This window comes from Syngnathus typhle, unplaced genomic scaffold (genome assembly GCF_033458585.1).
Source record: "Syngnathus typhle isolate RoL2023-S1 ecotype Sweden unplaced genomic scaffold, RoL_Styp_1.0 HiC_scaffold_115, whole genome shotgun sequence".
Lineage (NCBI taxonomy): Eukaryota > Metazoa > Chordata > Actinopteri > Syngnathiformes > Syngnathidae > Syngnathus > Syngnathus typhle.
The window spans coordinates 34,422-52,195 of NW_026872021.1; positions in this window are offsets into that span (position 1 = coordinate 34,422).

Below are 17,774 nucleotides of genomic sequence, written 5' to 3' on the forward strand. Positions count from 1 at the left end.
ATCAACCTAAGGGTCTATAAATCAACCTAATTTAGGCGTCTATTTTAGGTCTATATATCAACCTATTTTAGATCTAAAAATCAACCTATTTTAGACGTCTATTTCTGGTCTATAAATCAACCTATTTTAGATCTATAAATAAACCTATTTTAAACGTCTACGTTAGGTCTATAAATCAACCTAAGGGTCTATAAATCAACCTAATCTAGGCGTCTATTTTAGGTCTATATATCAACCTATTTTAGATCTAAAAAATCAACCTATTTTAGACTTCTATTTCTGGTCTATAAATCGTCTATTTTAGGTCTATATATCAACCTATTTTAGATCTAAAAATAAACCTATTTTAGACGTCTATTTCTGGTCTATTTGAGATCTATAATTAAACCTATTTTAAACGTCTACTTAAGGTCTATAAATCAACCTAAGGGTCTATAAATCAACCTAATTTAGGCGTCTATTTTAGGTCTATATATCAACCTATTTTAGATCTAAAAATCAACCTATTTTAGACGTCTATTTCTGGTCTATAAATCAACCTATTTTAGATCTATTTTAAACGTCTACTTTAGGTCTATAAATCAACCTAATTTAGGCGTCTATTTTAGGTCTATATATCAACCTATTTTAGATCTAAAAATCAACCTATTTTAGACGTCTATTTCTGGTTTATAAATCGTCTATTTTAGGTCTATATATCAACCTATTTTAGATCTAAAAATAAACCTATTTTAAACGTCTACTTTAGGTCTATAAATCAACCTAAGGGTCTATAATTCAACCTAATTTAGGCGTCTATTTTAGGTCTATATATCAACCTATTTTAGATCTAAAAATCAACCTATTTTAGACGTCTATTTCTGGTCTATAAATCAACCTATTTTAGATCTATTTTAAACGTCTACTTTAGGTCTATAAATCAACCTAAGGGTCTATAAATCAACCTAATTTAGGCGTCTATTTTAGGTCTATATATCAACCTATTTTAGATCTAAAAATCAACCTATTTTAGACGTCTATTTCTGGTCTATAAATCGTCTATTTTAGGTCTATATATCAACCTATTTTAGATCTAAAAATCAACCTATTTTAGACGTCTATTTCTGGTCTATTTGAGATCTATAATTAAACCTATTTTAAACGTCTACTTTAGGTCTATAAATCAACCTAAGGTTCTATAAATCAACCTAATTTAGGCGTCTATTTTAGGTCTATATATCAACCTATTTTAGATCTAAAAATCAACCTATTTTAGACGTCTATTTCTGGTCTATAAATCAACCTATTTTAGATCTATTTTAAACGTCTACTTTAGGTCTATAAATCAACCTAAGGGTCTATAAATCAACCTAATTTAGGCGTCTATTTTAGGTCTATATATCAACCTATTTTAGATCTAAAAATCAACCTATTTTAGACGTCTATTTCTGGTCTATAAATCGTCTTTTTTAGGTCTATATATCAACCTATTTTAGATCTAAAAATCAACCTATTTTAGACGTCTATTTCTGGTCTATTTGAGATCTATAATTAAACCTATTTTAAACGTCTACGTTAGGTCTATAAATCAACCTAATCTAGGCGTATATTTTAGGTCTATATATCAACCTATTTTAGATCTAAAAAATCAACCTATTTTAGACGTCTATTTCTGGTCTATAAATCAACCTATTTTAGATCTATAAATAAACCTATTTTGAACGTCTACTTTAGGTCTATAAATCAACCTAATTTAGGCGTCTATTTTAGGTCTATATATCAACCTATTTTAGATCTAAAAATCAACCTATTTTAGACGTCTATTTCTGGTCTATAAATCAACCTATTTTAGATCTATTTTAAACGTCTACTTTAGGTCTATAAATCAACCTAAGGGTCTATAAATCAACCTAATTTAGGCGTCTATTTTAGGTCTATATATCAACCTATTTTAGATCTAAAAATCAACCTATTTTAGACGTCTATTTCTGGTCTATAAATCGTCTATTTTAGGTCTATATATCAACCTATTTTAGATCTAAAAATCAACCTATTTTAAACGTCTACTTTAGGTCTATAAATCAACCTAAGGGTCTATAAATCAACCTAATTTAGGCATGTATTTTAGGTCTATATATCAACCTATTTCAGATCTAAAAATCAACCTATTTTAGACGTATATTTCTGATCTATAAATCGTCTATTTTAGGTCTATATATCAACCTATTTTAGATCTAAAAATCAACCTATTTTAGACGTCTATTTCTGGTCTATTTCAGATCTATAATTAAACCTATTTTAAACGTCTACTTTAGGTCTATAAATCAACCTAAGGGTCTATAAATACACCTAACTTAGGCGTCTATTTTAGGTCTATATATCAACCTATTTTAGATCTAAAAATCAACCTCTTTTAGACGTCTATTTCTGGTCTATAAATCAACCTATTTTAGATCTATTTTAAACGTCTACTTTAGGTCTATAAATCAACCTAAGGGTCTATAAATCAACCTAATTTAGGCGTCTATTTTAGGTCTATATATCAACCTATTTTAGATCTAAAAATCAACCTATTTTAGACGTCTATTTCTGGTCTATAAATCAACCTATTTTAGATCTATAAATAAACCTATTTTAAACGTCTACGTTAGGTCTATAAATCAACCTAAGGGTCTATAAATCAACCTAATCTAGGCGTCTATTTTAGGTCTATATATCAACCTATTTTAGATCTAAAAAATCAACCTATTTTAGACTTCTATTTCTGGTCTATAAATCGTCTATTTTAGGTCTATATATCAACCTATTTTAGATCTAAAAATAAACCTATTTTAGACGTCTATTTCTGGTCTATTTGAGATCTATAATTAAACCTATTTTAAACGTCTACTTAAGGTCTATAAATCAACCTAAGGGTCTATAAATCAACCTAATTTAGGCGTCTATTTTAGGTCTATATATCAACCTATTTTAGATCTAAAAATCAACCTATTTTAGACGTCTATTTCTGGTCTATAAATCAACCTATTTTAGATCTATTTTAAACGTCTACTTTAGGTCTATAAATCAACCTAATTTAGGCGTCTATTTTAGGTCTATATATCAACCTATTTTAGATCTAAAAATCAACCTATTTTAGACGTCTATTTCTGGTTTATAAATCGTCTATTTTAGGTCTATATATCAACCTATTTTAGATCTAAAAATAAACCTATTTTAAACGTCTACTTTAGGTCTATAAATCAACCTAAGGGTCTATAATTCAACCTAATTTAGGCGTCTATTTTAGGTCTATATATCAACCTATTTTAGATCTAAAAATCAACCTATTTTAGACGTCTATTTCTGGTCTATAAATCAACCTATTTTAGATCTATTTTAAACGTCTACTTTAGGTCTATAAATCAACCTAAGGGTCTATAAATCAACCTAATTTAGGCGTCTATTTTAGGTCTATATATCAACCTATTTTAGATCTAAAAATCAACCTATTTTAGACGTCTATTTCTGGTCTATAAATCGTCTATTTTAGGTCTATATATCAACCTATTTTAGATCTAAAAATCAACCTATTTTAGACGTCTATTTCTGGTCTATTTGAGATCTATAATTAAACCTATTTTAAACGTCTACGTTAGGTCTATAAATCAACCTAATCTAGGCGTATATTTTAGGTCTATATATCAACCTATTTTAGATCTAAAAAATCAACCTATTTTAGACGTCTATTTCTGGTCTATAAATCAACCTATTTTAGATCTATAAATAAACCTATTTTGAACGTCTACTTTAGGTCTATAAATCAACCTAATTTAGGCGTCTATTTTAGGTCTATATATCAACCTATTTTAGATCTAAAAATCAACCTATTTTAGACGTCTATTTCTGGTCTATAAATCAACCTATTTTAGATCTATTTTAAACGTCTACTTTAGGTCTATAAATCAACCTAAGGGTCTATAAATCAACCTAATTTAGGCGTCTATTTTAGGTCTATATATCAACCTATTTTAGATCTAAAAATCAACCTATTTTAGACGTCTATTTCTGGTCTATAAATCGTCTATTTTAGGTCTATATATCAACCTATTTTAGATCTAAAAATCAACCTATTTTAAACGTCTACTTTAGGTCTATAAATCAACCTAAGGGTCTATAAATCAACCTAATTTAGGCATGTATTTTAGGTCTATATATCAACCTATTTCAGATCTAAAAATCAACCTATTTTAGACGTATATTTCTGATCTATAAATCGTCTATTTTAGGTCTATATATCAACCTATTTTAGATCTAAAAATCAACCTATTTTAGACGTCTATTTCTGGTCTATTTCAGATCTATAATTAAACCTATTTTAAACGTCTACTTTAGGTCTATAAATCAACCTAAGGGTCTATAAATACACCTAACTTAGGCGTCTATTTTAGGTCTATATATCAACCTATTTTAGATCTAAAAATCAACCTCTTTTAGACGTCTATTTCTGGTCTATAAATCAACCTATTTTAGATCTATTTTAAACGTCTACTTTAGGTCTATAAATCAACCTAAGGGTCTATAAATCAACCTAATTTAGGCGTCTATTTTAGGTCTATATATCAACCTATTTTAGATCTAAAAATCAACCTATTTTAGACGTCTATTTCTGGTCTATAAATCGTCTATTTTAGGTCTATATATCAACCTATTTTAGATCTAAAAATCAACCTATTTTAAACGTCTACTTTAGGTCTATAAATCAACCTAAGGGTCTATAAATCAACCTAATTTAGGCATGTATTTTAGGTCTATATATCAACCTATTTCAGATCTAAAAATCAACCTATTTTAGACGTATATTTCTGATCTATAAATCGTCTATTTTAGGTCTATATATCAACCTATTTTAGATCTAAAAATCAACCTATTTTAGACGTCTATTTCTGGTCTATTTCAGATCTATAATTAAACCTATTTTAAACGTCTACTTTAGGTCTATAAATCAACCTAAGGGTCTATAAATACACCTAACTTAGGCGTCTATTTTAGGTCTATATATCAACCTATTTTAGATCTAAAAATCAACCTCTTTTAGACGTCTATTTCTGGTCTATAAATCAACCTATTTTAGATCTATTTTAAACGTCTACTTTAGGTCTATAAATCAACCTAAGGGTCTATAAATCAACCTAATTTAGGCGTCTATTTTAGGTCTATATATCAACCTATTTTAGATCTAAAAATCAACCTATTTTAGACGTCTATTTCTGGTCTATAAATCGTCTATTTTAGGTCTATATATCAACCTATTTTAGATCTAAAAATAAACCTATTTTAGACGTCTATTTCTGGTCTATTTGAGATCTATAATTAAACCTATTTTAAACGTCTACTTAAGGTCTATAAATCAACCTAAGGGTCTATAAATCAACCTAATTTAGGCGTCTATTTTAGGTCTATATATCAACCTATTTTAGATCTAAAAATCAACCTATTTTAGACGTCTATTTCTGGTCTATAAATCAACCTATTTTAGATCTATTTTAAACGTCTACTTTAGGTCTATAAATCAACCTAATTTAGGCGTCTATTTTAGGTCTATATATCAACCTATTTTAGATCTAAAAATCAACCTATTTTAGACGTCTATTTCTGGTTTATAAATCGTCTATTTTAGGTCTATATATCAACCTATTTTAGATCTAAAAATAAACCTATTTTAAACGTCTACTTTAGGTCTATAAATCAACCTAAGGGTCTATAATTCAACCTAATTTAGGCGTCTATTTTAGGTCTATATATCAACCTATTTTAGATCTAAAAATCAACCTATTTTAGACGTCTATTTCTGGTCTATAAATCAACCTATTTTAGATCTATTTTAAACGTCTACTTTAGGTCTATAAATCAACCTAAGGGTCTATAAATCAACCTAATTTAGGCGTCTATTTTAGGTCTATATATCAACCTATTTTAGATCTAAAAAATCAACCTATTTTAGACTTCTATTTCTGGTCTATAAATCGTCTATTTTAGGTCTATATATCAACCTATTTTAGATCTAAAAATAAACCTATTTTAGACGTCTATTTCTGGTCTATTTGAGATCTATAATTAAACCTATTTTAAACGTCTACTTAAGGTCTATAAATCAACCTAAGGGTCTATAAATCAACCTAATTTAGGCGTCTATTTTAGGTCTATATATCAACCTATTTTAGATCTAAAAATCAACCTATTTTAGACGTCTATTTCTGGTCTATAAATCAACCTATTTTAGATCTATTTTAAACGTCTACTTTAGGTCTATAAATCAACCTAATTTAGGCGTCTATTTTAGGTCTATATATCAACCTATTTTAGATCTAAAAATCAACCTATTTTAGACGTCTATTTCTGGTTTATAAATCGTCTATTTTAGGTCTATATATCAACCTATTTTAGATCTAAAAATAAACCTATTTTAAACGTCTACTTTAGGTCTATAAATCAACCTAAGGGTCTATAATTCAACCTAATTTAGGCGTCTATTTTAGGTCTATATATCAACCTATTTTAGATCTAAAAATCAACCTATTTTAGACGTCTATTTCTGGTCTATAAATCAACCTATTTTAGATCTATTTTAAACGTCTACTTTAGGTCTATAAATCAACCTAAGGGTCTATAAATCAACCTAATTTAGGCGTCTATTTTAGGTCTATATATCAACCTATTTTAGATCTAAAAATCAACCTATTTTAGACGTCTATTTCTGGTCTATAAATCGTCTATTTTAGGTCTATATATCAACCTATTTTAGATCTAAAAATCAACCTATTTTAGACGTCTATTTCTGGTCTATTTGAGATCTATAATTAAACCTATTTTAAACGTCTACGTTAGGTCTATAAATCAACCTAATCTAGGCGTATATTTTAGGTCTATATATCAACCTATTTTAGATCTAAAAAATCAACCTATTTTAGACGTCTATTTCTGGTCTATAAATCAACCTATTTTAGATCTATAAATAAACCTATTTTGAACGTCTACTTTAGGTCTATAAATCAACCTAATTTAGGCGTCTATTTTAGGTCTATATATCAACCTATTTTAGATCTAAAAATCAACCTATTTTAGACGTCTATTTCTGGTCTATAAATCAACCTATTTTAGATCTATTTTAAACGTCTACTTTAGGTCTATAAATCAACCTAAGGGTCTATAAATCAACTTAATTTAGGCGTCTATTTTAGGTCTATATATCAACCTATTTTAGATCTAAAAATCAACCTATTTTAGACGTCTATTTCTGGTCTATAAATCGTCTATTTTAGGTCTATATATCAACCTATTTTAGATCTAAAAATCAACCTATTTTAAACGTCTACTTTAGGTCTATAAATCAACCTAAGGGTCTATAAATCAACCTAATTTAGGCATGTATTTTAGGTCTATATATCAACCTATTTCAGATCTAAAAATCAACCTATTTTAGACGTCTATTTCTGGTCTATAAATCGTCTATTTTAGGTCTATATATCAACCTATTTTAGATCTAAAAATCAACCTATTTTAGACGTCTATTTCTGGTCTATTTCAGATCTATAATTAAACCTATTTTAAACGTCTACTTTAGGTCTATAAATCAACCTAAGGGTCTATAAATAAACCTAACTTAGGCGTCTATTTTAGGTCTATATATCAACCTATTTTAGATCTAAAAATCAACCTATTTTAGACGTCTATTTCTGGTCTATAAATCAACCTATTTTAGATCTATTTTAAACGTCTACTTTAGGTCTATAAATCAACCTAAGGGTCTATAAATCAACCTAATTTAGGCGTCTATTTTAGGTCTATATATCAACCTATTTTAGATCTAAAAATCAACCTATTTTAGACGTCTATTTCTGGTCTATAAATCGTCTATTTTAGGTCTATATATCAACCTATTTTAGATCTAAAAATCAACCTATTTTAAACGTCTACTTTAGGTCTATAAATCAACCTAAGGGTCTATAAATCAACCTAATTTAGGCATGTATTTTAGGTCTATATATCAACCTATTTCAGATCTAAAAATCAACCTATTTTAGACGTATATTTCTGATCTATAAATCGTCTATTTTAGGTCTATATATCAACCTATTTTAGATCTAAAAATCAACCTATTTTAGACGTCTATTTCTGGTCTATTTCAGATCTATAATTAAACCTATTTTAAACGTCTACTTTAGGTCTATAAATCAACCTAAGGGTCTATAAATACACCTAACTTAGGCGTCTATTTTAGGTCTATATATCAACCTATTTTAGATCTAAAAATCAACCTCTTTTAGACGTCTATTTCTGGTCTATAAATCAACCTATTTTAGATCTATTTTAAACGTCTACTTTAGGTCTATAAATCAACCTAAGGGTCTATAAATCAACCTAATTTAGGCGTCTATTTTAGGTCTATATATCAACCTATTTTAGATCTAAAAATCAACCTATTTTAGACGTCTATTTCTGGTCTATAAATCGTCTATTTTAGGTCTATATATCAACCTATTTTAGATCTAAAAATAAACCTATTTTAGACGTCTATTTCTGGTCTATTTGAGATCTATAATTAAACCTATTTTAAACGTCTACTTAAGGTCTATAAATCAACCTAAGGGTCTATAAATCAACCTAATTTAGGCGTCTATTTTAGGTCTATATATCAACCTATTTTAGATCTAAAAATCAACCTATTTTAGACGTCTATTTCTGGTCTATAAATCAACCTATTTTAGATCTATTTTAAACGTCTACTTTAGGTCTATAAATCAACCTAATTTAGGCGTCTATTTTAGGTCTATATATCAACCTATTTTAGATCTAAAAATCAACCTATTTTAGACGTCTATTTCTGGTTTATAAATCGTCTATTTTAGGTCTATATATCAACCTATTTTAGATCTAAAAATAAACCTATTTTAAACGTCTACTTTAGGTCTATAAATCAACCTAAGGGTCTATAATTCAACCTAATTTAGGCGTCTATTTTAGGTCTATATATCAACCTATTTTAGATCTAAAAATCAACCTATTTTAGACGTCTATTTCTGGTCTATAAATCAACCTATTTTAGATCTATTTTAAACGTCTACTTTAGGTCTATAAATCAACCTAAGGGTCTATAAATCAACCTAATTTAGGCGTCTATTTTAGGTCTATATATCAACCTATTTTAGATCTAAAAATCAACCTATTTTAGACGTCTATTTCTGGTCTATAAATCGTCTATTTTAGGTCTATATATCAACCTATTTTAGATCTAAAAATCAACCTATTTTAGACGTCTATTTCTGGTCTATTTGAGATCTATAATTAAACCTATTTTAAACGTCTACGTTAGGTCTATAAATCAACCTAATCTAGGCGTATATTTTAGGTCTATATATCAACCTATTTTAGATCTAAAAAATCAACCTATTTTAGACGTCTATTTCTGGTCTATAAATCAACCTATTTTAGATCTATAAATAAACCTATTTTGAACGTCTACTTTAGGTCTATAAATCAACCTAATTTAGGCGTCTATTTTAGGTCTATATATCAACCTATTTTAGATCTAAAAATCAACCTATTTTAGACGTCTATTTCTGGTCTATAAATCAACCTATTTTAGATCTATTTTAAACGTCTACTTTAGGTCTATAAATCAACCTAAGGGTCTATAAATCAACCTAATTTAGGCGTCTATTTTAGGTCTATATATCAACCTATTTTAGATCTAAAAATCAACCTATTTTAGACGTCTATTTCTGGTCTATAAATCGTCTATTTTAGGTCTATATATCAACCTATTTTAGATCTAAAAATCAACCTATTTTAAACGTCTACTTTAGGTCTATAAATCAACCTAAGGGTCTATAAATCAACCTAATTTAGGCATGTATTTTAGGTCTATATATCAACCTATTTCAGATCTAAAAATCAACCTATTTTAGACGTCTATTTCTGGTCTATAAATCGTCTATTTTAGGTCTATATATCAACCTATTTTAGATCTAAAAATCAACCTATTTTAGACGTCTATTTCTGGTCTATTTCAGATCTATAATTAAACCTATTTTAAACGTCTACTTTAGGTCTATAAATCAACCTAAGGGTCTATAAATAAACCTAACTTAGGCGTCTATTTTAGGTCTATATATCAACCTATTTTAGATCTAAAAATCAACCTATTTTAGACGTCTATTTCTGGTCTATAAATCAACCTATTTTAGATCTATTTTAAACGTCTACTTTAGGTCTATAAATCAACCTAAGGGTCTATAAATCAACCTAATTTAGGCGTCTATTTTAGGTCTATATATCAACCTATTTTAGATCTAAAAATCAACCTATTTTAGACGTCTATTTCTGGTCTATAAATCGTCTATTTTAGGTCTATATATCAACCTATTTTAGATCTAAAAATCAACCTATTTTAAACGTCTACTTTAGGTCTATAAATCAACCTAAGGGTCTATAAATCAACCTAATTTAGGCATGTATTTTAGGTCTATATATCAACCTATTTCAGATCTAAAAATCAACCTATTTTAGACGTATATTTCTGATCTATAAATCGTCTATTTTAGGTCTATATATCAACCTATTTTAGATCTAAAAATCAACCTATTTTAGACGTCTATTTCTGGTCTATTTCAGATCTATAATTAAACCTATTTTAAACGTCTACTTTAGGTCTATAAATCAACCTAAGGGTCTATAAATACACCTAACTTAGGCGTCTATTTTAGGTCTATATATCAACCTATTTTAGATCTAAAAATCAACCTCTTTTAGACGTCTATTTCTGGTCTATAAATCAACCTATTTTAGATCTATTTTAAACGTCTACTTTAGGTCTATAAATCAACCTAAGGGTCTATAAATCAACCTAATTTATGCGTCTATTTTAGGTCTATATATCAACCTATTTTAGATCTAAAAATCAACCTATTTTAGACGTCTATTTCTGGTCTATAAATCAACCTATTTTAGATCTATAAATAAACCTATTTTAAACGTCTACGTTAGGTCTATAAATCAACCTAAGGGTCTATAAATCAACCTAATCTAGGCGTCTATTTTAGGTCTATATATCAACCTATTTTAGATCTAAAAAATCAACCTATTTTAGACTTCTATTTCTGGTCTATAAATCGTCTATTTTAGGTCTATATATCAACCTATTTTAGATCTAAAAATAAACCTATTTTAGACGTCTATTTCTGGTCTATTTGAGATCTATAATTAAACCTATTTTAAACGTCTACTTAAGGTCTATAAATCAACCTAAGGGTCTATAAATCAACCTAATTTAGGCGTCTATTTTAGGTCTATATATCAACCTATTTTAGATCTAAAAATCAACCTATTTTAGACGTCTATTTCTGGTCTATAAATCAACCTATTTTAGGTCTATATATCAACCTATTTTAGATCTAAAAATAAACCTATTTTAAACGTCTACTTTAGGTCTATAAATCAACCTAAGGGTCTATAATTCAACCTAATTTAGGCGTCTATTTTAGGTCTATATATCAACCTATTTTAGATCTAAAAATCAACCTATTTTAGACGTCTATTTCTGGTCTATAAATCAACCTATTTTAGATCTATTTTAAACGTCTACTTTAGGTCTATAAATCAACCTAAGGGTCTATAAATCAACCTAATTTAGGCGTCTATTTTAGGTCTATATATCAACCTATTTTAGATCTAAAAATCAACCTATTTTAGACGTCTATTTCTGGTCTATAAATCGTCTATTTTAGGTCTATATATCAACCTATTTTAGATCTAAAAATCAACCTATTTTAGACGTCTATTTCTGGTCTATTTGAGATCTATAATTAAACCTATTTTAAACGTCTACGTTAGGTCTATAAATCAACCTAATCTAGGCGTATATTTTAGGTCTATATATCAACCTATTTTAGATCTAAAAAATCAACCTATTTTAGACGTCTATTTCTGGTCTATAAATCAACCTATTTTAGATCTATAAATAAACCTATTTTGAACGTCTACTTTAGGTCTATAAATCAACCTAATTTAGGCGTCTATTTTAGGTCTATATATCAACCTATTTTAGATCTAAAAATCAACCTATTTTAGACGTCTATTTCTGGTCTATAAATCAACCTATTTTAGATCTATTTTAAACGTCTACTTTAGGTCTATAAATCAACCTAAGGGTCTATAAATCAACCTAATTTAGGCGTCTATTTTAGGTCTATATATCAACCTATTTTAGATCTAAAAATCAACCTATTTTAGACGTCTATTTCTGGTCTATAAATCGTCTATTTTAGGTCTATATATCAACCTATTTTAGATCTAAAAATCAACCTATTTTAAACGTCTACTTTAGGTCTATAAATCAACCTAAGGGTCTATAAATCAACCTAATTTAGGCATGTATTTTAGGTCTATATATCAACCTATTTCAGATCTAAAAATCAACCTATTTTAGACGTCTATTTCTGGTCTATAAATCGTCTATTTTAGGTCTATATATCAACCTATTTTAGATCTAAAAATCAACCTATTTTAGACGTCTATTTTTGGTCTATTTCAGATCTATAATTAAACCTATTTTAAACATCTACTTTAGGTCTATAAATCAACCTAAGGGTCTATAAATAAACCTAACTTAGGCGTCTATTTTAGGTCTATATATCAACCTATTTTAGATCTAAAAATCAACCTATTTTAGACGTCTATTTCTGGTCTATAAATCAACCTATTTTAGATCTATTTTAAACGTCTACTTTAGGTCTATAAATCAACCTAAGGGTCTATAAATCAACCTAATTTAGGCGTCTATTTTAGGTCTATATATCAACCTATTTTAGATCTAAAAATCAACCTATTTTAGACGTCTATTTCTGGTCTATAAATCAACCTATTTTAGATCTATAAATAAACCTATTTTAAACATCTACGTTAGGTCTATAAATCAACCTAAGGGTCTATAAATCAACCTAATCTAGGCGTCTATTTTAGGTCTATATATCAACCTATTTTAGATCTAAAAAATCAACCTATTTTAGACGTCTATTTCTGGTCTATAAATCGTCTATTTTAGGTCTATATATCAACCTATTTTAGATCTAAAAATAAACCTATTTTAGACGTCTATTTCTGGTCTATTTGAGATCTATAATTAAACCTATTTTAAACTTCTACTTAAGGTCTATAAATCAACCTAAGGGTCTATAAATCAACCTAATTTAGGCGTCTATTTTAGGTCTATATATCAACCTATTTTAGATCTAAAAATCAACCTATTTTAGACGTCTATTTCTGGTCTATAAATCAACCTATTTTAGATCTATTTTAAACGTCTACTTTAGGTCTATAAATCAACCTAATTTAGGCGTCTATTTTAGGTCTATATACCAACCTATTTTAGATCTAAAAATCAACCTATTTTAGACGTCTATTTCTGGTCTATAAATCGTCTGTTTTAGGTCTATATATCAACCTATTTTAGATCTAAAAATAAACCTATTTTAAACGTCTACTTTTGGTCTATAAATCAACCTAAGGGTCTATAAATCAACCTAATTTAGGCGTCTATTTTAGGTCTTTATATCAACCTATTTTAGATCTAAAAATCAACCTATTTTAGACGTCAATTTCTGGTCTATGAATCGTCTATTTTAGGTCTATATATCAACCTATTTTAGATCTAAAAATCAACCTAATTTAGACGTCTATTTCTGGTCTATTTGAGATCAATAATTAAACCTATTTTAAACGTCTACTTTAGGTCTATAAATAAACCTAAGGGTCTATAAATAAACCTAATTTAGGCGTCTATTTTAGGTCTATATATCAACCTATTTTAGATCTAAAAATCAACCTATTTTGGACGTCTATTTCTGGTCTATAAATCAACCTATTTTAGATCTATTTTAAACGTCTACTTTAGGTCTATAAATCAACCTAAGGGTCTATAAATCAACCTAATTTAGGCGTCTATTTTATGTCTATATATCAACCTATTTTAGATCTAAAAATCAACCTATTTTAGACGTCTATTTCTGGTCTATTTTAAATCTATAAATAAACCTATTTTAAATGTCTACGTTAGGTCTATAAATCAACCTAAGTGTCTATAAATCAACCTAATTTAGATCTAAAAATCAACCTATTTTAGACGTCTATTTCTGGTCTATAAATCGTCTATTTTAGGTCTATATATCAACCTATTTTAGATCTAAAAATAAACCTATTTTAAACGTCTACTTTAGGTCTATAAATCAACCTAAAGGTCTATAAATCAACCTAATTTAGGCGTCTATTTTAGGTCTATATATCAACCTATTTTAGATCTAAAAATCAACCTATTTTAGACGTCTATTTCTGGTCTATAAATCGTCTATTTTAGGTCTGTATATCAACCTATTTTAGATCTAAAAAAATAAACCTATTTTAAACGTCTACGTTAGGTCTATAAATCAACCTAAGGGTCTATAAATCAACCTAATCTAGGCGTCTATTTTAGGTCTATATATCAACCTATTTTAGATCTAAAAAATCAACCTATTTTAGACTTCTATTTCTGGTCTATAAATCAACCTATTTTAGATCTATAAATAAACCTATTTTGAACGTCTACTTTAGGTCTATAAATCAACCTAAGGGTCTATAAATCAACCTAATTTAGGTGTCTATTTTAGGTCTATATATCAACCTATTTTAGATCTAAAAATCAATCTATTCTAGACGTCTATTTCTGGTTTAAAAATTAACCTATTTTAGACGTCTATTTTTGGTTTAAAAATCAACCTTTTTTAGACGTCTATTTTTGGTTTAAAAATCAACCTTTTTTAGACGTCTATTTTTGGTCTAAAAATCAACCTATTTTAGACGTCTATTTTTGGTTTAAAAATCAACCTTTTTTAGACGTCTATTTTTTGTTTAAAAATCAACCTTTTTTAGACGTCTATTTCTGGTCTATAAATAAACCTATTTTAGATCTATTTTAAACATCTACTTTAGGTCTATAAATAAACCTAAGGGTCTATAAATCAACCTAATTTAGGCGTCTATTTTAGGTCTATATATCAACCTATTTTAGATCTAAAAACCAACCTATTTTAGACGTCTATTTCTGGTCTATTTTAGATCTATAAATAAACCTATTTTAAACGTCTACTTTAGGTCTATAAATCAACCTAAGGGTCTATAAATCAACCTAATTTAGGCGTCTATTTTAGGTCTATATATCAACCTATTTTAGATCTAAAAATCAACCTATTTTAGACGTCTATTTCTGGTCTATAAATCAACCTATTTTAGATCTATTTTAAACGTCTACTTTAGGTCTATAAATCAACCTAAGGGTCTATAAATCAACCTAAGGGTCTATAAATCAACCTAATTTAGGCGTCTATTTTAGGTCTATATATCAACCTATTTTAGATCTAAAAATCAACCTATTTTAGACGTCTATTTCTGGTCTATAAATCAACCTATTTTAGATCTATAAATAAACCTATTTTAAACGTCTACGTTAGGTCTATAAATCAACCTAAGGGTCTATAAATCAACCTAATCTAGGTGTCTATTTTAGGTCTATATATCAACCTATTTTAGATCTAAAAAATCAACCTATTTTAGACGTCTATTTCTGGTCTATAAATCAACCTATTTTAGATCTATTTTAAACGTCTACTTTAGGTCTATAAATCAACCTAAGGGTCTATAAATCAACCTAATTTAGGCGTCTATTTTAGGTCTATATATCAACCTATTTTAGATCTAAAAATCAACCTATTTTAGACGTCTATTTCTGGTCTATAAATCAACCTATTTTAGATCTATTTTAAACGTCTACTTTAGGTCTATAAATCAACCTAAGGGTCTATAAATCAACCTAATTTAGGCGTCTATTTTAGGTCTATATATCAACCTATTTTAGATCTAAAAATCAACCTATTTTAGACGTCTATTTCTGGTCTATAAATCGTCTATTTTAGGTCTATATATCAACCTATTTTAGATCTAAAAATCAACCTATTTTAAACGTCTACTTTAGGTCTATAAATCAACCTAAGGGTCTATAAATCAACCTAATTTAGGCATGTATTTTAGGTCTATATGTCAACCTATTTCAGATCTAAAAATCAACCTATTTTAGACGTATATTTCTGATCTATAAATCGTCTATTTTAGGTCTATATATCAACCTATTTTAGATCTAAAAATCAACCTATTTTAGACGTCTATTTCTGGTCTATTTCAGATCTATAATTAAACCTATTTTAAACGTCTACTTTAGGTCTATAAATCAACCTAAGGGTCTATAAATACACCTAACTTAGGCGTCTATTTTAGGTCTATATATCAACCTATTTTAGATCTAAAAATCAACCTATTTTAGACGTCTATTTCTGGTCTATAAATCAACCTATTTTAGATCTATTTTAAACGTTTACTTTAGGTCTATAAATCAACCTAAGGGTCTATAAATCAACCTAATTTAGGCGTCTATTTTAGGTCTATATATCAACCTATTTTAGATCTAAAAATCAACCTATTTTAGACGTCTATTTCTGGTCTATAAATCAACCTATTTTAGATCTATTTTAAACGTCTACTTTAGGTCTATAAATCAACCTAAGGGTCTATAAATCAACCTAATTTAGGCGTCTATTTTAGGTCTATATATCAACCTATTTTAGATCTAAAAATCAACCTATTTTAGACGTCTATTTCTGGTCTATAAATCGTCTATTTTAGGTCTATATATCAACCTATTTTAGATCTAAAAATCAACCTTTTTTAGACGTCTATTTCTGGTCTATTTGAGATCTATAATTAAACCTATTTTAAACGTCTACGTTAGGTCTATAAATCAACCTAATCTAGGCGTATATTTTAGGTCTATATATCAACCTATTTTAGATCTAAAAAATCAACCTATTTTAGACGTCTATTTCTGGTCTATAAATCAACCTATTTTAGATATATAAATAAACCTATTTTGAACATCTACTTTAGGTCTATAAATCAACCTAATTTAGGCGTCTATTTTAGGTCTATATATCAACCTATTTTAGATCTAAAAATCAACCTATTTTAGACGTCTATTTCTGGTCTATAAATCAACCTATTTTAGATCTATTTTAAACGTCTACTTTAGGTCTATAAATCAACCTAAGGGTCTATAAATCAACCTAATTTAGGCGTCTATTTTAGGTCTATATATCAACCTATTTTAGATCTAAAAATCAACCTATTTTAGACGTCTATTTCTGGTCTATAAATCAACCTATTTTAATTATCTACTTTAGGTCTATAAATCAACCTAAGGGTCTATAAATCAACCTAATTTAGGCGTCTATTTTAGGTCTATATATCAACCTATTTTAGATCTAAAAATCAACCTATTTTAGACGTCTATTTCTGGTCTATAAATCGTCTCTTTTAGGTCTGTATATCAACCTATTTTAGATCTCAAAAAATAAACCTATTTTAAACGTCTACTTTAGGTCTATAAATCAACCTAAGGGTCTATAAATCAACCTAATTTAGGCGTCTATTTTAGGTCTATATATCAACCTATTTTAGATCTAAAAATCAACCTATTTTAGACGTCTTTTTCTGGTCTATAAATCGTCTATTTTAGGTCTATATATCAACCTATTTTAGATCTAAAAATCAACCTATTTTAGACGTCTATTTCTGGTCTATAAATCGTCTATTTTAGGTCTATATATCAACCTATTTTAGATCTAAAAATAAACCTATTTTAAGCGTCTACTTTAGGTCTATAAATCAACCTAAGG